This window comes from Hyla sarda, chromosome 4, assembly GCF_029499605.1.
Source record: "Hyla sarda isolate aHylSar1 chromosome 4, aHylSar1.hap1, whole genome shotgun sequence".
Lineage (NCBI taxonomy): Eukaryota > Metazoa > Chordata > Amphibia > Anura > Hylidae > Hyla > Hyla sarda.
In genome coordinates, this window is record NC_079192.1 from 143694131 (window position 1) to 143715802 (window position 21672).

Below are 21672 nucleotides of genomic sequence, written 5' to 3' on the forward strand. Positions count from 1 at the left end.
ATAAGTGTCATGTGATACATGACATGTGATAAGTGACATGTAATAAGTGACATTTGATAAGTGTCATGTGATATGTGACATGTGATAAGTGGGATGTGATAAGTGACATGTGATAAGTGTCATATAAAAAGTGTCATGTGATAAGTGACATGTAATAAGTGTCATGTGATATGTGATAAGTGACATGTAATAAGTGTCATGTGATAGGTGACACATAGTAAGTGACTTGTGATAAGTGATATGTAATAAGTGTCATATAATAAGTGTAATGTGATAAGTTTCATGTAATAAGTGTCATGTGATAAGTGCCATGTAGTAAGTGTCATGTGATAAGTGCCATGTTATAAGTGTCATGAGATAAGTGTCATGTGATATGTGATAAGTGACATGTAATAAGTGTCATGTGATATGTGATAAGTGACATGTAATAAGTGTCATGTGATATGTGACATGTAATAAGTGACATGTGATAAGTGTCATGTGATAAGTTTCATGTGATAAGTGACATGTAATAAGTGTCAAGTGATATGTGATAAGTGACATGTAATAAGTGTCATGTGATACGTGACATGTAATAAGTGACATGTGATAAGTGTCATGTAATTAGTGTCATGTGATAAGTGTCATGTAATAAGTGTCATGTAATAAGTGACATGTGATAAGTGACATGTAATTAGTGACATTTAATAAGTGTCATGTGATAAGTGACATGTAATAAGTGTCAAGTGATATGTGATAAGTGACATGTAATAAGTGTCATGTTATAAGTGTCATGTAATAAGTGTCATGTGATAAGTGTCATGTAATAAGTGTCATGTAATAAGTGACATGTGATAAGTGACATGTGATAAGTGACATGTAATTAGTAACATGTGATAAGTGGCATGTAATAAGTGTCATGTAAAAAGTGACATGTGAAAAGTGTCATATCATAAGTGTCACATGATAAGTGACGTGTAATAAGTGAAGTGTAATAAGTGTCATGTGATAAATGACATGTAATAAGTGCCATGTGATGTGACATGTGATAAATGAAATGTGGTGTCATGTTATAAGTGACATGTGATAAGTGACATATGATAAGTGCCATGTGATGTGACATGTGATAAATGAAATGTGGTGTCATGTTATAAGTGACATGTGATAAGTGACATGTAATAAGTGTCATATGATAAGTGCCATGTGATGTGACATGTGATAAATGAAATGTGGTGTCATGTTATAAGTGACATGTGATAAGTGACATATGATAAGTGCCATGTGATGTGACATGTGATAAATGAAATGTGGTGTCATGTTATAAGTGACATGTGATAAGTGACATATGATAAGTGCCATGTGATGTGACATGTGATAAATGAAATGTGGTGTCATGTTATAAGTGACATGTGATAAGTGACATATGATAAGTGCCATGTGATGTGACATGTGATAAATGAAATGTGGTGTCATGTTATAAGTGACATGTGATAAGTGTCATATGATAAGTGCCATGTGATGTGACATGTGATAAATGAAATGTGGTGTCATGTTATAAGTGACATGTGATAAGTGACATGCGGTAAGTCTCATGCGATAAGTGATGTGATAACAGACATGTGATAAGTGTGATTTTTTTTCTTTCTGCACACAGCTTTTCGAGTTTATGTTGGAAAATCGGGCTGGTATAAACTGGAGTCCCATTAAAACACAAGAGTGGATTTCATACAGATTAGGCACAAAATATGTGCAGATTCCATGTAAAAATCTGGGTAAACTTCTGCTGTGTGAACAGGCCCTAGAGGGAATTCTATCAATGCTAATGAAGTATTTGACAGATATAAAGGGGTTATCCAGCATTAGAAAAACAGCGCCACACCTGTCCTCAGGTTGTTTGTGGTATTGCAGCTCAGTCCCATTGAAGTGAATGGAGCCAAGTTATAATACCACCCACAACCTGAGGACATGTGTGGTTCTGTCTTTAGAATAAACCAGCTGTGTTTTTTTTTTCTATTCCTGTATAACAATGACATATAAAAGCCCAAATCCTGGTTTCTACACCCAAGACACATGAGGTAACCTGCCTTCAACCCTGTAACCCAAACCACACACACCTATCGGCATTCCAGACGGCTGACTCCGACACACTACAACTCCCGGCGTCCCTTGCGCGCTGGTTTCAGGGCGTGTCTGCGCCTGCGCTCTGCTGGTACCGGAGCAGGCTGAGTGTGCAGAGAGTGGAGAGTCGGTGGTTGGGTGCGGGCGGTTTCCTGGCGGCGGTGCTGGACACATCACACCGGGGTAAGGCTGTGCGGTATTCGTGAGCTGTGTGCCGGTGTGGACTGCTCTTACCGGAGGGGGCGCACTGAGAGCAGCTGCCGGGGTTAGTAACTTGTGATAGACGTCTGGAGTTTATCAGGAAGTGTCCAGGAGAGGCGGCACAGCCCTGATCTTACCTGACGGCTCCGGGAGACCACTGTGTATGACAGGCTGCTGCTCTCTGCTGTCAGCCACTGGGGTCACATATAGGAGAGCTGGGTGTAGTCCTGGGTGTGCACTGCTGTGTGATTCATAGTCCTGTCCCACTGGGTGACACATGTCTCCCTGTACTGGGTGCACTCTATGTGTCCTGCTCTAGGCTCTGAATACTTCTGTCATTATAATACTGCCCCCCAGGGGTGCACCATGGGACCATACATTACTATGGACCTTATTTATGATGTACATGAGTCCTTACGTGTGTGTGTGTGTGTGTGTGTGTGTGTGTGTATATATATATATATATATATATATATGTGACAGCAACCATATAGGCCAGTGGTCTCCAAACTGTGGAACTCCAGCTGTTGCAAAACTACATCTCCCAGCATGCCCGGACAGCCAACGGCTGTCCGGGCATGCTGGGAGTTGTAGTTTTGCAATGACTGAGCATTCTGGGAGTTGTAGATTTGCAACAGCTGGAGGTCCACATTTTGGAGACCTCTGATCTAGACATATAAAGGGAGTTGTAGTTTTGCAATGACTGTCTGGGCATTCTGGGAGTTGTAGATTTGCAACAGCTGGAGGTCCACATTTTGGAGACCTCTGATCTAGACATATAGAGGGAGTTGTAGTTTTGCAATGACTGTCTGGGCATTCTGGGAGTTGTAGATTTGCAACAGCTGGAGGTCCACATTTTGGAGACCTCCGATCTAGGCATATAGAGGGGGATTTTATCACGGATGGTGTAGGGGAGGGATTTTTCAGTGCTTTTTATTTGTGTGGGGGTAATGTGTACATGGGCCAAACCTATGGCATGTGGTAAATATGGCGCTAGTACACACACGGTTCCTCCTCTGCGCCTTTTTTAACCAATTGTGTCAAAATGCGATACTTACTACAAATCCCGTCCCCAGGTCTGAGCTGGTACAGATTTGTGACTAGTCGCACATGATAAATTCATGATCACTTTAAAAAGGTAACCAGACTGTGGCGTAGGCGCACCATTTTTATTAAAAAAAAAAAAGCATCTAAAGCAAAAGTTACAGCGAAAAGTCTCTAGACAGCCACTGCGAAAATCCGTGCGACAAATCAACACCACAAAACCAATGATAAATCCCCCTATCCCCTCCCCCTCCATAGACCCACAGGCAGATTACTTTGTGCATATACTTTATGGGGGAGATTTATCAAAAACTGTGCAGAGGAAGAGTGGTGCAGTTGCTCATGGCAACCAATCAGATCCCTTTTTTCATTTTTAGAAATCTGTGAAAATGAAGCAATCTGTTTGCCATGGGCAACTGCACCCCTCTTCCTTTGCACAGGATTTTATAAATCTCCCCCTATGGGCGGAATTTATCATTAGTTTTACCCTGTATTGCAACTTTTGCTTTAGATACTGTATCTTAAATTAACTGGTTAACTTTATGCCGTTGTCACGAATTTGATGTACAACTTTTTTGTACAAAGGGACGGACTCGATTGTAATTTCAAAAAATGTGTATTCTCCTCGTACGCCATGTGACTGTTTAAAAAAATTTGGCGCATGTGTGCATTACCTCCACACAAATGAATGGTGACGAAAAATCGTTCACTTACACCACAGTGAATAAATTACGCCCTGTGTGCTTGCATTGAACCTTAAAGGGGTACTCCGGGGCTTGGACATCTTATCCCCTATCCAAAGGATAGGGGATAAGATGCTTAATCGCTGGGGACCCCCGTGATCTTGCACGCCGCACCCCATTAAAATCAGTCCCCGGAGCATGTTCGCTCCGAGTCTGATTACTGTCGATCACGGGTTGTGTTGTGATGTCACGGCTCTGCCCCTCAATGCAAACCTATGGGAGGGGGTGTGACAGCTGTCACACCCCCTCCCATAGGTTTGCATTGAGGGGCGGAGCCGTAACATCACATGGGGGCAGAGCCGTGATGTCACAACGCTCCGTCCTCGTGATAGACAGTAATCAGACCCGGATCGAACACGCTCCGGGGACTGACTTTATTGGGGTGCAGCGTGCAAGATCACGGGGGTTCCAAGCGGCGGGACTCCCGCAATCAGGCATCTTTTGGATAGGGGATAAGATGTCATAGCGCCGGAGTACCCCTTTAATGGGAGACTCCACTGCTAGACATCTTATCCCCTATCCAAAGGATAGGGGATAAGATTTCTGATCGTGGGGGACCCCGCGATCTCCTTGCTGCACCCAGCGTTCCTTTAGAGAGCCGGTTGCAGCGCCGGAGGTTCGTGACATCACGACCACGCCCCCCTCATTGCAAGTCTATGGAAGGGGGTGTGATGGATGCTACGTGCACCGGATGTCTGGGATGCCGCAGACGAGATTTTGGGGGGTCCCCAGTGGCGGGACCCCCGCAATCAGACATCTTATCCCCTATCCTTTGGATAGGGGCGGAGTACCCCTTTAATGCTCATTTACACTATGGCATTTCCACAGATATTCAGAGCGGAGTTTCCGTCTGGAGGGAACACTGGCAAAACAAGTTGGTGCTAGGTCTGCTCGAAGATGCGCCGTCTGCATAGACAGCAATGCATTTCAGAGCATATTCTGCCGAATTTCTGTAGTGTAAATGGTGCAGTAGAATCTCATTGAGAACAAGAGAGGCTGCTGCATCATATTTTCCTAGCTGAATTCTGCTTGGGAGCTCCATAGTGTGAGTGGGCTCTTATTGTATATTGTCTTCCTCCAACATGAATATATTATGACAAAAAAGAGATAAAGCAGCAACACACACATATGCATATTCTTATGCGGTCTAAGTCATTTCCGGGACCTGTCAGACAGATAGGAAGAGGCTGCGCTGCGGCAGATATTGCATGACTTGCTTACAATGGGAAATTTTCTGATCTGGAAGACTCATCCGTATGTCTGTAAATATTTCTTATAAACTGTTGTATAAATAGGTTTTGTGTTGTATAAATAGTAACAATGTCAGGAATGAAGGGAATTAGTTGTAAACTATATACAATGGAAAAAAAAAAAAAGTATTGTGTATGTTAAAGGGATACTCTGCCCCTAGACATCTAATCCCCTGTCCAAAGCATAGGGGATGAGACGTCTAGGGGCGGAGTACCCCTTTAACGGATTACCACAGTGTTCCCTAAACTGTACTCTCCACCATTCTGGGAGTTGGAAGGAAAACACCGGATTATTAGATCAGTCTTTTTCTAATAAACATCTCTTCACTCATTAGGTTTTGGAATCACCAGTTTGTAACTGAGACATTTATCTGCAGTTTTTACTGCAGTTTTACATTCTTTATCCCAACCAAAGGTTATGAAAAAATTCCAGACTATTGACCTAATAGGTCACAGTGGAGAAAGCTATAGGGGATCTTGTGCTAATAATGGTCCTTGTGGTAACCAGCCCCATATGTGCCTCCATCTCTGTGTGAATGAAACATTTTACGGCGTTGCTATGGTTAACACCACTTTGCGTACTTTTTTTTTTTTTTTTTTACTACCTGCTTTAAATTCATTATATGGCTCCTTTGAGTTGCTGTAAAAGTTGTGGTTTGCTTGAAGAGAAACTTGGGCAGTATGTCTGTACTATATATATATATATATATATATATATATATATATATATATACATGTATTGAATTGTATTTGTATTCTTAGTGATCATATGGAAGGGGTTGGGTTACTACCTATTCAAATGCATTGAGATTTTTTCAGTAGGCAGAATTTCAGAAGCCATATCCACAGAAATCCTATCATTCTAAAATTTAGACTTTGACGTGTCTATGATATGATTATTGCGTTGAATTGGACAACGCAACTGTAGGTAGCCAGGAATGACTGTCTCGATCAATGGTCTCCAAAACTGTGGCCCTCCAGCTGTTGCAAAACTACAACTACCAGCATGCCCGGACAGCCAACGGCTGTCCGGGCATGCTGAGAGTTGTAGTTTTGCAACAGCTGGAGGGCCACAGTTTAAAAACGACTTGTCTAGATCAGTGGTCTCCAGCCTGTGGCTCTCCAGCTGTTGCCAATCTACAATTTTCAGAATGCCCAGAAAGTTATCAGCGGTCCAGGCATCCTGAGAGCCTATACAGTTGTCGCCCATACAACAAAAGGTACAATGCAACTCCAGTTTAAAGCGCAACTGTCATGAATTTGGGGCTATATAACCTACACACAGCCTTTGTACAGATTGTGTCTACAGTAGTGTTTTTACCTTAGTTCTCTCTGCTTTTATCATCCCAAAAAATGTTTCATAGCAGCCGCACACAGTCGAATAGGTGTGGAGCGAGATTCGCAATGCCCCGCTGCCGATACGCCTATCCCCTATACGTCAGCGCTGGGACCGCTGTGTGATTGACACACAGGTCCCTGCGCATGCGCAACTTAGCTTATCTTCCCTGCGCGCAGCAGCGTGTTATCCTGGCAAGCGCTCACTCCTGCCGCCGTCCTCCTTAGTGCACCTGCGCAGTGCTAGAGGCATAGAGCGCGTTCTCTGCCTCTAGCACTGTGCAGGCGCACTGAGGAGGCAGGAGCGAGCTCTTGCCAGAATATCTCATGCTGCTGCGCGCACGTAGGATAAGCTAAGTGGCGCATGCGCAGGGACCTGTGTGTCAATCACACAGTGGTCCCAGCGCTGACGTACAGGGGATAGGCTAGGATGTGGTGGGGCATTGTGAACCTCGCACCACGCCTATCCGACTGTGCAGCTGCTATCAAAAATGTTTTTTTGGGGTGGTAAAAACACTACTGTAGACACAATCTGTACAAAGGCTGTGTGTAGGTTACATAGCCCCAAGTTCATGACAGTTGCGCTTTAAAGGGGTTATCTGGGAGGAAACTTTTTCATATATATCAACTGGCTCCAGAAAAGTGAAACAGATTTGTAAATTACTTCTATTAAAAAAATCTTAATCCGTTCAGTATTTATGAGCTGCTGAAGTTGAGTTGTTCTTTTCTGTCTAAGTTCTCTGTGATGACACCTGTCTCGGGAACTGTCCAAAGTAGAAGCAAATCCCCATAGCAAACCTCTTCTACTCTGTGCAGTTCCCGAGACAAGCAGAGGTGTCAGCAGAGAGCACTGTTGGCAGACAGAAAAGAACAACTCAGCTTCAGCAGCTGATAATTATTGGAAGGATTAAGATTTTTTAATAGAAGTAATTTACAAATCTGTTTAACTTTCTGGAGCCAGTTGATATAATTTTTTTTTTTCCCTGGAAAACCCCTTCAGTCTTTATCTCATTGATGCCAACTATGAATGTTTCCCCCTCTGGCAAGAATATTTGCACCAGCCTTTTCAGTCCAGTAACCACCGCTGCCCCTATACACATTGTGATAAAGCTTGTATAGACAGATTGCATGTTGCATGGCCGATTATTAGAATGTTTATGGGCACCTTTTAAAGAAGAGGTGTTGACTATGAAAACTGGTAATGGCTGATTCATACAAGTGTATCCTACTGGGTGTATATGCAAGAGGAATGGATCCTGTATATATTTACTACTGAGTATATACCTTCTCATAGTAAATTATGAGTTTCCAAACTAGCTGATGTTTAAAGGAAAGTGCATCCTGATTTTTATGCTTATATAAAACATATGACTGAAGACTTCAAAGGATGATTAATCCTTGTAATTCTTCAGATTCCTTTTTTTAAATTGGGTTTGTACAAGATTGTGGATGAGTAAGGGCAAGGAACATGCATCTTGTAGGGCTAGACTGGCGTCCAAGCTGTCTACCTACATTATGGGTATGTGCACATACCCATATCCGAGGCAAGGACTGAGCCCGCCCTCACTCACCATGCACTCCCTCCCTCCCTCCCTGAGTCTGCTGTGCTGTGTCTCTTCATCTAATCACTGCAAGCTGCTCTGTAACCTTCTCTTCTCTGTTTTCATGTTGCAGTCTGTTCTGGGTCACCCTGAAGACTAGGACCTCCAACTGGTTACTATAAAACAGCACAGCCATTCAATTTGAATTAGAGATCATTATGTTAAGGGAGCCCTACAGTGTTTCCTAAAGCCTGTGGTTTGGGCATTAGGAAACTAGTGACAGGTTTCATAGAAGCCTATTACTGGTATGTTTATGTCCATGTTATGGATGCCAGTCCTAGTCTGACCACGTTTCTGATTACCTGGACTACAGATGTCCCGATACAAATACCAGTATTGGTATCTGGACCGATACTGGACATTTGTACTTGTGCAAATGTCACCGATACCATTGGCAATAACTGATCGGTGGGGTGCCGTTCAGCAGCGGATCTTATGTCTCAGCTGATCGGCGTGGGGGCAGCGGCTGCAGTGGATCCCGTGTCTCAGCTGATCGGCATGGGGGCAGGGCTTCTGTGCAAGTCCCTGAGGTTGCCTATGGAGAAATTTAAGGCCATTTCCTCCCAGTGTTCTATGGTGCATCCGCATGGGAGGGGGCAATAAGAGCAGGCAGGTATGGTGCATCCGCATGGGAGGGGGCAATAAGAGCAGGCAGGTATGGTGCATCCGCATGGGAGGGGGCAATAAGAGCAGGCAGGTATGGTGCATCCGCATGGGAGGGGGCAATAAGAGCAGGCAGGTATGGTGCATCCGCATGGGAGGGGGCAATAAGAGCAGGCAGGTATGGTGCATCCGCATGGGAGGGGGCAATAAGAGCAGGCAGGTATGGTGCATCCGCATGGGAGGGGGCAATAAGAGCAGGCAGGTGTGGTGCATCCGCATGGGAGGGGGCAATAAGAGCAGGCAGGTATGGTGCATCCGCATGGGAGGGGGCAATAAGAGCAGGCAGGTATGGTGCATCCGCATGGGAGGGGGCAATAAGAGCAGGCAGGTATGGTGCATCCGCATGGGAGGGGGCAATAAGAGCAGGCAGGTATGGTGCATCCGCATGGGAGGGGGCAATAAGAGCAGGCAGGTATGGTGCATCCGCATGGGAGGGGGCAATAAGAGCAGGCAGGTATGGTGCATCCGCATGGGAGGGGGCAATAAGAGCAGGCAGGTATGGTGCATCCGCATGGGAGGGGGCAATAAGAGCAGGCAGGTATGGTGCATCCGCATGGGAGGGGGCAATACGAGCAGGCAGGTATGGTGCATCCGCATGGGAGGGGGCAATAAGAGCAGGCAGGTATGGTGCATCCGCATGGGAGGGGGCAATAAGAGCAGGCAGGTATGGTGCATGAAATAGAGGAGCATTTTACCAAAACCCAGGGCACTAGTTTTTTTGCCCACATATCCTCCTGAGGGCGGTGCTGAGGCACCAAAACTAGTAGAGGGGGAGTGTCACCATTTGTGAGCCATATTGCAATCGCACATCGAATCACATATTTTACCATGTGTCATTTATTGTAATAGGTATCAGTAATTGGTATTGGTGAGTACTTGAGTATCAGTACTAGTACTCGGTCTTACATAAGTGGAATCAAGACATCTGTAACCTAGACGGACACCTGTCATTAAACCTGGGTCGGGCAGGAACGTTTGGCTCTAATGTGAATGCAAAAATGTATTTGCTATAAGCCTGTGTGAAGCTGTCTGTACACATAGATGGTTTAAGCAAAGGCAACAGCGAAACTCCATCTTAGGAACTTCACCCATTAAAGGGGTTATCCAGGAAAAAACTTTTTTTTTTTTTATATATATATCAACTGGCTCCAAAAAGTTAAACAGATTTGTAAATTACTTGTATTAAAAAATCTTAATCCTTTCAGTACTTATGAGCTGATGAAGTTGAGTTGTTCTTTTCTGTCTAAGTGCTCTCTGATGACACGTGTCTCGGGAACCGCCCAGTTTAGAAGCAAATCCCCATAGCAAACCTATTCTACTCTGTGCAGTTCCCGAGACAAGCAGAGATGTCAGCAGAGAGCACTGTTGCCAGACAGAAAACAACAAATCAACTTCAGCAGCTGATAATTATTGAAAGGATTAAGTTTTTTTTTATAGAAGTAATTTACAAATCTGTTGAACTTTCTGGAGCCAGTTGATAAAAAAAAAAATAAAATAAAAAGTTTTTTTCCTGGAATACCCCTTTAAACACTGTTTGGCCCTGTTAGGATCTGGAGAACACAGAAGATTTTTCCTGCAATGTTCTTTTAGCTGGATGTCGGACCTATATGGGCTCTGCTCCAATCATTTTGGGGGTGGTGAGCATCCTTTCTCAGCTCTATCTCTGTCAATAGAGATGTGTAGAACAGTGGGACAGCCTATTTTAGATGCTACTATTTATGTATTTGTTGTTTATTTGCTTCCTATGGTGTCACGGTATAATATGGATTTCTGAAGGTGCCCAGATTAATGCCGTATACGCAGCACCTTGTCAGCAGTGAGATCTGTGCTGATATGTGAGTCACTGCGAGGAATTTCTCAGCATCTATTTTTTTCACATCCTTATTAACCAGTGACCTCACCCTACTGTTTTGGAAATTTTTAGTCTCTTTGATTTTCTCAGTGCTATTTTGCTGCTATTGCTCTATGCCTAAGTTTCCCAACCGGGGTCCTCCAGCTGTTGCAAAACTTCAACTCCCAGCATGCCCGGACAGCCGAAGGCTGTCCGGGCATGCTGGGAGTTGTAGTTTTGCAACAGCTGGAGGCACCCCAGTTGGGAAACACGGCTCTATGCCATTGGGGCAGACAGCTGCCGGCTCCACCACATCACCATTTTCTGGTATTCAGTCTCTTGATATAATTCTGTATATTGCACAAATCCTCAGAGCCTTTAGAGTTAAAAGGGTACTCTGGTGGAAAACTTTTTTTATTTTTTATTTTAAATGAACTGGTGCCAGAAAGTTAAACAGATTTTTAAATGACTTCTATTAAAAAAATCTTTACCCTTCCAGTACTTTTTAGCAGCTGTATGCTACAGAGGATATTCTTTTGTTTTAATTTCTTTTTTGTCTTGTCCACAGTGCTCTCTGCTGACACCTCTGTCCGTGTCAGGAATAGCTTTGCTATGAGGATTTTCTCCTGCTCTGGACAGTTCCTGAGACGGGCATCGAGTGTCAGCAGAGAGAAAAAAAAGGAATTAAAAAATCCAAGAATTCCCTCTGTAGCATACAGCTGCTAAAAAGTACTGGAAGGATAACGATTTTTTAATAGAAGTAATTTATAAATCCTTTTAACTTTCTGGCACCAGTTGATAAAAAAAAAAAAAAAGAAAAAAAAAAAAGAGTATTTAAGTATTACTTTTTGGGGTTTCTTCTGTATTATTTATCATTTTGAAGGTTGGCGTAGATAGATTACCGACATTTACTAATTCCTTCAGCCTTTCTTGAGAAACAGGTTTACCTTGGTGGACTGCCTTGTTGTATTTCCCATGTATATGTATATGTTGCAGTCTCTTCTCACTTTGTCCAGTTGTAGCCATTGTGTGATCCTTTTATTTACAACAGTGCTTTGTATGATAGTACCCAAGAATCTGTGACCTAGAAAGACTAATAACCTCAAGAAGGAAACCCACAGGTGTCCATGCATTGTGTGTGTTGTGGCCGTGGGGGTTCTTTTCTTTCCAGCATGGAGGAGACTTTTTAACTTTTACTTTCAGGTATTGTGTTAATGCAGTTTAGTCTTTTTATCAGTATTGTTTCCATTGTTCTGCTCACCCTCTTTCATAGGAACAGAACAAGCTGCATCGGTTAGGCCCCTTTCACACTACAGGTATCATCCAGTATAAAGTCCAGAAAACGTCCGTCAAAAAATCCCATTCATGTCAATGGGATTTTTTGAACATCCTTTTGCATCAGGCATATCTGTTTTTCCTAATGTCAGTTATTTTTGCCGGCACAAAAGACGGTGCATGCACAAATTGTTTGTCCTGCAAAAGAAAAAATGGACCTTAACATTTTACATTGAAGTCTATGGGAGCCGGTGTTCAAAAAAACATTATTATTATCATCAGTTATTGTCAGGTTTTTTAACATCCATTTTATGCACTGAGCATGCTCAATACAGCTTTACAATAAAAGCTAAAAAGTTAAAAACTTGATAAAAAAAACAAAAAAAAACAGATGTAACTGGTAATAATGCATGAACTACATCAGGTTTTTAAGGAAAAAAAAAACATTAAAAATAACGGATGATGGTCATCAGTTATCATCCATTATTACCAGTTATTGCATCAGTTTTTTTCCCATCTGTTGGATGATACCTGTAGTGTGAAAGGGGCCTTATACTGCATGCTGGACACCAGTGGTGCTTGATGGATCCCATTGACTTTCATGGGGGCGGTCAGGTTTCTGGCCTTTTCTCTCACAAAATAGCTCAGCGCTCTGTCTCCTATTTTGTCTGGTGTTTCGGATTAAATCTGTAGTGGAAAAGCCTGATGAAACCTCTGACACAGATGTAAATAAGACCTTTTTAATAGTGATTAGAGATGAGCGAATTTACAGTAAATTCGATTCGTCACGAACTTCTCGGCTCAGCAGTTGATGACTTATCCTGCGTAAATTAGTTCAGCCTTTAGTTGCTCCAGTGGGCTGGAAAAGGTGGGTACAGTCCTAGGAAAGAGTCTCCTAGGACTGTATCCACCTTTTCCAGCCCACGGGAGCACCTGAAAGCTGAACTAATTTATGCAGGAAAAGTCATCCACTGCCGAGCCGAGAAGTTCGTGACGAATCGAATTTACTGTAAATTCGCTCATCTCTAATGGTGATCTCTCATTACTTCTGAGTAGTTCACAAACTTATCGCAAACTTCACACGTATACAAGACATTTCACTGATGATCAATGGATAATGTGCCTCCGAATGTATAGTGCATGATGGTCAGCAGATGTGTAGGCCCCATATTTCTTTTATCCGGAGGTCATAGGGCTCCAGTTCTTGTTCCAGGAATAAATAAGAGAACACTTTCCATTGAACAGCTGGAAATATTTCTGAACAGACAGAGGGAAGCTGGAATGTGATTAATATCTGTTGGTGGACTCCCCTCCGGCTTCCATCCTCTCTCCCACCGCTCATATACAGACGACGGGCAGAAGCTGTAGGTGATAACATAAACTCCTGGAGGCTCGGGGTCCTGGTATGTCATATACTTTCATACACTCATATATGCTTGCATATTAAAAGGACAAACCTGGTTACTGTAAAAGTCCTGTGTGACTGCCCTGTCAGGGTATGTTCACACGGCGAATGTCCGCACAGACATTCAAGTCTAATCTTTTGCAGAGTCCGCTCAGAAATTAATTACCGTCTATGAGACGGTGCATTTCCGAGCAGTCGTAGCATCCGCCAGATTAGTTAAATATGTGGAATGTCTGCACGTGTTTTCCATGCGGACATTCCGCACAGTTTCCTACCGTGTAAACCTGGCCTTAGGGTATGTTCACACTGCAGAATCTCCGCCCGAAGAGCAGCCGCCGCCGCCAAAGTCCTTCGGCACTAGGACCGCGCAGGCCTGCACCATCACCATTGCTGGCAATGTGAGTAATTCCAATGAAAGAATGAAAACGTTCATTCTTTTGGCATGTGAATTTCCACTGCAAATCTTTCCGCAGTGTAAATGGGTCAGCGGAACACCCATTCACACCATTGTTAGATTAGTGCAGCGGAATCTCTGGCTGGATGACTTAGAGTGGCGTTCTCCAAACTGTGGACCCCAATGTGTTGCAACACATGGGGGGAGAGAAAAAGTTGACCAGTAGCCCAACCAATTAGATTGCTTCTTTCATTTTTCATAAGCCTTTTTTTTTAAAGATAAAAGAAACAATCTAGTTGCTATGGGCAACTGGTATTCTTTTCCTCTGCACAATTTTGATTAACTTCCCTATGGAGTTCCATAGTTTTGAGACCTAGGACTTAAAGGGAAACTCCGTTGCTCAACGTTTGGAACAAACTGTTCCGAACGCTGGAGTCGGGAGCTCGTGACGTCATAACCCTGCCCCCTCAATGCAAGTCTATGGGAGCGGGCATAAGGGCTGTCAGGCCCGCTCCCATAGCCTTGCATTGAGGGGGCGGGCTATGATGTCACGAGCTCCCAGCTCCAGCGTTCGGAACAGTTTGTTCCAAATGCTGAGCAGCAGAGTACCCCTTTATTCTCATCACGTTTTTACATACCGTCGCTGCATACAGTTTTCAGTGTGAAAACCATATGAAAAAACTTACACAACTAAATGTATCTGGTTGTGTGCGGATTTGTTCTTGTACATTTTTTTTCCTGTGCGCATAACTGTGATCTACTACGGTTTATAGGCACTGGACTTTCTGGTTTTGGGTTCTTTTTTTGAGGATATAAAAACCACATAAATTTTTTATAACATTGCACTCAAAACGCATTGAGCATTAAAATACATGGAAACAAAAAACTGATACGGCAACCGTATGTTAAAAAGGACATGTGAATGTAGCCTGAGAGAGAGCTGCTCCAATTTTGGGACAGTCAATTTAGGTAGAATGTTTCTAGTCTCTGATCATAATGCCGCTATGTACTCTGAAATCACGATGGCAGTACGAGAGTGTTTCCCAGGCATCTGACAGGTTGTTTCATGAGCGTTTTATAGATTGTATCATGATGTTCGCTGTTTACATAGGAAGAATATTGCAGCATGATTCTCTTTTTCTTCCTGTGAAATCTGACCGGTACGGCATTGTATGTTGTATAACTGGGGTGACTATGCTTTCGAGTCCCTCAGTCAAACAGGATACACTCACACATGCACTTTAAGGGTAGGTTCACACGTGCTCTATGTTGCTGTGTGTTTCCTGATGTGTATTTTCCTATCCTCAGATGTCAATGGGTAGCAAAATCAGCTGTATATTTTGCTACACGTTGACTTCAAAAGGTAGAAAAATATTCAGTGGCAAAATTTGGCATGCGTGACCCTACCCTTAGACTTCATACAGAACATTGACATACATGGACTAGGTAGGGACACACGGGGGTATACCCTGGCATCCTGTTCACCTGGGTTAGCAGCGTATTCCATAGAAATTCATGATGGATACGTTCTGTTCTTTACAATCGGGGGGATATGTGCCTCCACACTGACTTTGTTCGGACATGTAATACCTGATCTTACATTTATCTGTAATATGAGTGCCGTACATTACTACAGTTCCTTGTGGTGACCATGCAGAGGAAATGTGTGGTCAGCTGCAGCTATATTGGCTAAGTGCCATTGTTTCTGAAGCTAGGTCCATGGGAATTGACTGATCACGGGCGATCTTTCTTTTTTTTTTTTTTTTTTTTTTTTTTTTTTTATTGAAGAGGGGTACATGTCTGCTATATGTAGTTATAATAAATACTATTCACAACTTATGTCACTAGAGACCCTTGTTAGAATTTTTTTTATTAATGTGGCCTTGATCAATATAGAGGCAAACATTACTAGAATGGGGGCAAGAAAAATCAGTATTGGAGATCCTTTTGCATGTTGTGGTCAGTGTCTGTAATTTCTTCATTAGGTCATGTTTGGTGGATGTGTCGGGTGTTTGCTATACCTTGGTATGCTCGAGGTCTGTCTAGTCGCATACAGTAAGCGGTCTAGTCACAAGGGCATATGCAGAGCCAGTGAAACTCTTGGTATGGTTCACTGCTTTTATTTAGTAGTCAAGTACGATCAGTTTTCCCTCCTTACTCATCTTCCTTTCCTACCATGTATCACAATAACATTTACAGGTAAGAGATGAGGCAAAACAGGCGACATCTTTGTTTTATAAGCTTGAATGAACCATTGACTTATAAAGCAGAAACTGCAGCATGGTTTATTACTCTTTTATGGAAATTCTCCTCTCCTCCTCCAGATTATAGAGATTGTTTGGTTGATGTGATGATCAGAGAAACTACCCAGATTCTGCAGCAGATTTATTCTTATAGGCACTATATTCACATTTCACTTTATTTCCTACACACCTGATCATATACTTTTATTATATGTGTCATTTGGAAAGTACAAGCTCTAGAAGCAAATCACAAGGTTGTTCCAATTCTCTGACCATTTCAGGACTCAGGGGATTACATGTCTGTGCAGCATCTGTGGGATTAATGGCAATGGCTGAAAGTATGTGTGTTTATACATACATACATACATACATACATACATAAATACATATATTTTGCTCAAAATAAATAAATAAAGGGAACACTTTCGTCTTTACATAGTTGAATGTGCTGACAACAAAATCTCACAAAAATTATCAATGGAAATCAAATTTATCAACCCATGGAGGTCTGGATATGGAGTCACACTCAAAATCACAATGTAAACCACACTACAGGCTGATCTAACTTTGATGTAATGTCCTTAAAACAAGTCAAAATGAGGCTCAATAGTGTGTGTGGCCTCCACGTGCCTGTATGACCTCCCTACAATGCCTGGGCATACTCCTGATGAGGTGGCACATGGTCTCCTGAGGGATGTCCTCCCAGACCTGGACTAAAGTATCCGCCAACTCCTGGACAGTCTGTGGTGCAACGTGGCGTTGGTGGATAGAGCAAGACATGATGTCCCAGATGTGCTCAATCGGATTCAGGTCTGGGGGAACGGGTAGGCCAGTCCATAGCATCAATGCCTTCCTCTTGCAGGAACTGCTGACACACTCCAGCCACATGAGGTCTAGCATTGTCTTGCATTAGCACCAGCATATGGTCTCACAAGGAGACTGAGGATCTCTTCTCGGCACCTAATGGCAGTCAGGCTACCTCTGGCAAGCACATGGAAGGCTGTTCGGCCCCCCAAAGAAATGCCACCCCACACCATTACTGACCCACCACCAAACCGTTCATGATGGTGGATGTTACAGGCAGCAGATCGTTCTCCACGGTGTCTCCAGACTCTGTCACGTCTGTCACATGTACTCAGTGTGAACCTGCTTTCATCTGTGAAGAGCACAGGGCACCAGTGCTGTATTTGCGAATCTTTGTGTTCTCTGGCAAATGTCAAAGATCCTGCACCGTGATGGGCTGTAAGCACAACCCCCACCTGTGGACGTCCGGCCCTCATACCACCCTCATGGAGTCTGTTTCTGACAGTTTGAGTGGACACATGCACATTTGTGGCCTGCTGGAGGTCACTTTGCAGGGCTCTGGCAGTGCTCCTCCTGCTGCTCCTTGCACAAAGGCAGAGGTAGTGGTCCTGCTGCTGGGTTGTTGCCCTCCTACAGCCTCCTCCACGTCTCCTGATGTACTGGCCTGTCTCCTGGTAGCGCCTCCATGCTCTGGACACTACGCTGACAGACACAGCAAACCTTTTTGCCACAGCTCGCATTGATGTGCCATCCTGGATGAGCTGCACTACCTGAACCACTTGTGTGGGTTGTAGACTTTGTCTCATGCTACCACTAGTGAAAAGCATTCAAAAGTGACCAAAACATCAGCCAGGAAGCATAGGAACTGAGAAGTGGTCTGTGGTCACCACCTGCAGAACCACTCCTTTATTGGGGGTGTCTTGCTAATTGCCTATAATTTCCATCTGTTGTCTGTTCCATTTGCACAACAGCATGTGAAATTGATTGTCAATCAGTGTTGCTTCCTGAGTGGACAGTGTGATTTCACAGAAGTGTCATTGATTTGGAGTTACATTGTGTTGTTTAAGTGCCCCCTTTATTTTTTTTGAGCAGTGTATATATGAAATTAAAGCCCTATTGTATTGTATGGTTGTATGCATCAAAACAACATAGCAAGACCCCAAATGTTTAATTTCTCATGTATAATTTCGGGAACATAGTGTGTGGTGACATTGTGAGGGCTTGTGCAGACCTGTGCCATTGTGAGGCTATATTCACATTACACATTGCATTCTGTCAGCTGTGTAAACAGTGCAGCGCTCTGCTGAACCTCATTATAGTATTTCGGCTGTGAGATTTCATTTCCTTTCTGAATGAAAAAGCCGGACTAATGCCTACATGTATACACACTTCTCATTACTATGCAGTCTGTACTGTGCTCAGAAATGGCAGTATTTTGCTATGTTCAGCTGGTCCTACATTTTCAATAACTGTCGGATCGGTTAAACCAGTGGTCCCCAAACTGTGGCCCTCCAGATGTTGCAAAACTACAATTCCCAGCATGCCTGGACAGCCGTTGGCTGTCCAGGCATGCTGGGAGTTGTAGTTTTGCAACATCTGGAGGGCCACAGTTTGGGGACCACTGGGTTAAACATTTGTTCAACCAACAGTTATCTGCCTCAACCTTCCCAAAAACATCAATCAGCCAATGAATGAGCAGACGTGCTGCCAATGGGCATGTGCTGCCAGCGATTGATTGCAGGGTCCAATGCTTGTAAGGGCTCATTTCCAGTATGCGGTTGGGTTGTCATACAGTCATACAGCTCTGGCACAGGCTTGCCCTCTGGCGGCAAAAATCCAATGCCTTATACTGTTGGCTGGTTTGGACAACTTTAGTATAACGCGTATGGACACCTTTAACCTGTTAACGACCATGGACGTGTATACTTGTCCATGCGCAGTTAAGGGGGTATGGCGTGGACTCCTGACTCGAGCCCGCGTCATACCGGCCGGCCCCCAGCTGATTCCTGTAGCTGGGGGCCACCGTTAATAGCCGACATGCAGCGATCGCCGCGGCCGGTTATTAACCCTTTTGATCGCCGCTGTCAAAGCTGACAGTGGCATTTAAAGGTGCCTTTATCCCGTCCCTGGTGGTCCAGTTGGGTGGATCGTACCCCCCCCCCCCCCCCCAACAGAGCGATCGTGCAGAGCACACAGATTAATGTGGTTTTATGGAACCACATTGATCTGTATGAGAAATCAAATGAGAGAACAAAAGTGTAAATAAGAAAAAAGAAAAAAAAAGTTTAAAAACACACATTAACCCCTTCCTTATTAAAAGTTTAAAGCACCCCCCTTTTCCCAAATTCCATATAAAAAATATATAAACATATGTGGTATCGCCGTGTGTGTAAATGTCCGAATTATAAAAATATAATGTTAATTAAACCGTACGGTCAGTGGCATGCGCGCCAAAAAATTCCAAAGTCCAAAATAGCATATTTTTGGTCACCTTTATGTACCATAAAAAAATGAATAAAAAGCAATCAAGAAGTCTGATCAAAACAAAAATGATACAAATAAAAACTTGCGCAAAATATGAGCCCTCATACCACATATTAAATGTATTCATTTTCCTGCATGTAGTTATGATTTTTTCCAGAACTACGACAAAATCAAACCTATATAAGTAGGGTATCAATTTAACCGTATGGACCTACAGAATAAAGATAAAATGTCATTTTTACCTAAAAATGTACTGCGTAGAATCGGAAGCCCCCAAAATTGAAAAATGGTGGGTTTTTTTCTTTAATTTTGTCTGATTTTTTTTTTTTTCTGTTTTGCCGTAGTTTTTTTTTTTTTTAGGTAAAATGACTGATGTCATTACAAAGTAGAATTGGTGGCGCGCAAAAAAAAAAAACCCTCATGGTTTTTTAGGTGCAAAATTTTAAGCGTTATGATTTTTAAAAGCTAAGGTGGAAAAAACGAAAGTGCAAGGGGTTAAGTTTGCAGCTCCTCTACTTTTAAGAACCGATGGAGAACACGACAGTATACCTTGATCTATCTATAAACACCCATAGAAGTGCAGACAGGCTCAGTCCTACACAATTTCAATACTGCTGTTGTCCTTTTTATCAATGCTTTGTGGGATAACTACGAACTTGGACACAATGCTGTTTAGCGAACGGCCTTTCCTATTACAGTGCTGAATTGAATAGTCCACCACGGATATCTTCAGAAGTTTTCCTCTTTATTGGTAAAATTTTCCTAAAAGCTTATTACAGTACAGACAATATGGGTAGGTGGATGTAGGTCCAGCTCCCTTCCTCAAGCACCGTGCGCATGGACTGGCGTGGGCAGCGCCAAACAGGTACAAAATAGAAGAAGGATGTCCAGTGCAGGATAGGTCCAACGTATAGCTTTATTGGTTAAAACCCAGGAAACATAGATACAGCAAACACAAGTGACTCGTTTCGGCTCAAGGAATAAGCCTTAGTCATAGTACAGACAATATGCTTTTCACTTACCGTATTTTTCCCGTATAAGACGCACTTTTTCTTCCCCAAATCTGGGGGGGGGGGGGGAAAGTCGGTGCGTCTTATACGGCGAATACACCCCCCTATCGCGGCGGTCCCTGCGGCCATCAACGGGCGGGACCCGCGGCTAATACAGGACATCACCGATCGCGGTGATGCCCTGTATTAACCCTTCAGATGTGGCGATCAAAGCTGACCACCGCGTCTGAAGGGAAAGTGACACTAACCCGGCTGTTCAGTCGGGCTGTTCGGGACCGCCGCGGTGAAATTTCACCGCGGCGGCCCCGAACAGCCCGACTGAATAGCCGGGTTAGTGCTTACAGGACACCGGGAGGGACCTTACCTGCCTCCTCGGTGTCTTCTCCGTTCAGGGATCCCCTGTATGGCCGGCGCTCTCCTTCCTCGTCATCACGTCGTCGCGTAACGACATGATGACGGCGCCGGAGAGCGAGGATACCCGGCCGACAGCAGAGACGTTCCGGAGCGACGGGGACACGGCGACAGCGATGGAGCGACATCCAGGCCAGCGGTGACGGGTCCGGAGTGGCGGGGACACGTGAGTATTACCTCCTATGCAGTGGTCTTCAATCTGCGGACCTCCAGATGTTGCAAAACTACAACTCCCAGCATGCCCATGCCCCCCCCCCCAAGACTTTCACATGTGAAAGAAGGGAATAAACAGCTAACTTTCTCAATCTCCCAATGCACATAAATACTCTTGTTGGCCGAGCATGGATGCTGTTTTAATGGAGAAAGGGAAGCAAGTCTCCGCCAGACTCCTTTTTGCTTTGGGGTTATCTCCCTGAGAACATAAGGATATGGGATGTTGAAAGGGGATGCATATACAGATTCAGTGCAAATGGACAAATTTACCTGGACGTTACCAGGATGGAAGTAATGAGAAAGAGGTACTCCATGTGGACTACTCAAGAGATTCCAGTCGAGATTAGGCTGTGTACTTTAGTGGTAAACAGAAATAACTTCTCGTTATGATGTAAGAAATTGCGTTATGGTCACTTGGAAGAAAAGAAATGCTGAACACTTCTGAGGTACTTTGCCTCCAATGTTCTGCCCACCACCATGTTTGAATGGCGTCACAGCTCCATAGCACATTCCAGCCTCTGGCTCTAGTACGTGTTGTCCTAAGCTGCAGGAAAGACTGTTTTTTTACTTTAATGTTCAGTCTCTCTGTGGGCAGGAAACACTCCCTTCACCCTCTTGGTTTGTTATTTATCAGATCTCATAACCTTGTTTTATTTTAATAATGAACA

The 21672-nt window shown here is 43.7% G+C and overlaps 1 protein-coding gene across 2 annotated transcripts in view; it reads left to right on the plus strand.

Annotated features, from left to right (window-relative positions):
- The first annotated feature begins 2169 nt into the window (after positions 1–2169).
- The window catches only part of LOC130368528 (tropomodulin-3-like), a 68103-nt gene continuing 48600 nt past the window's right edge, over positions 2170–21672 (plus strand). The window contains exon 1 of one of the 2 annotated variants that reach the window (XM_056572318.1): positions 2170–2280. The gene's annotated coding sequence lies outside the window, so the exon portion shown is untranslated. Of the gene's footprint in view, positions 2281–2343; positions 2363–21672 lie in introns of those variants that run through there. The other variant, XM_056572319.1, reaches the window with a different exon arrangement.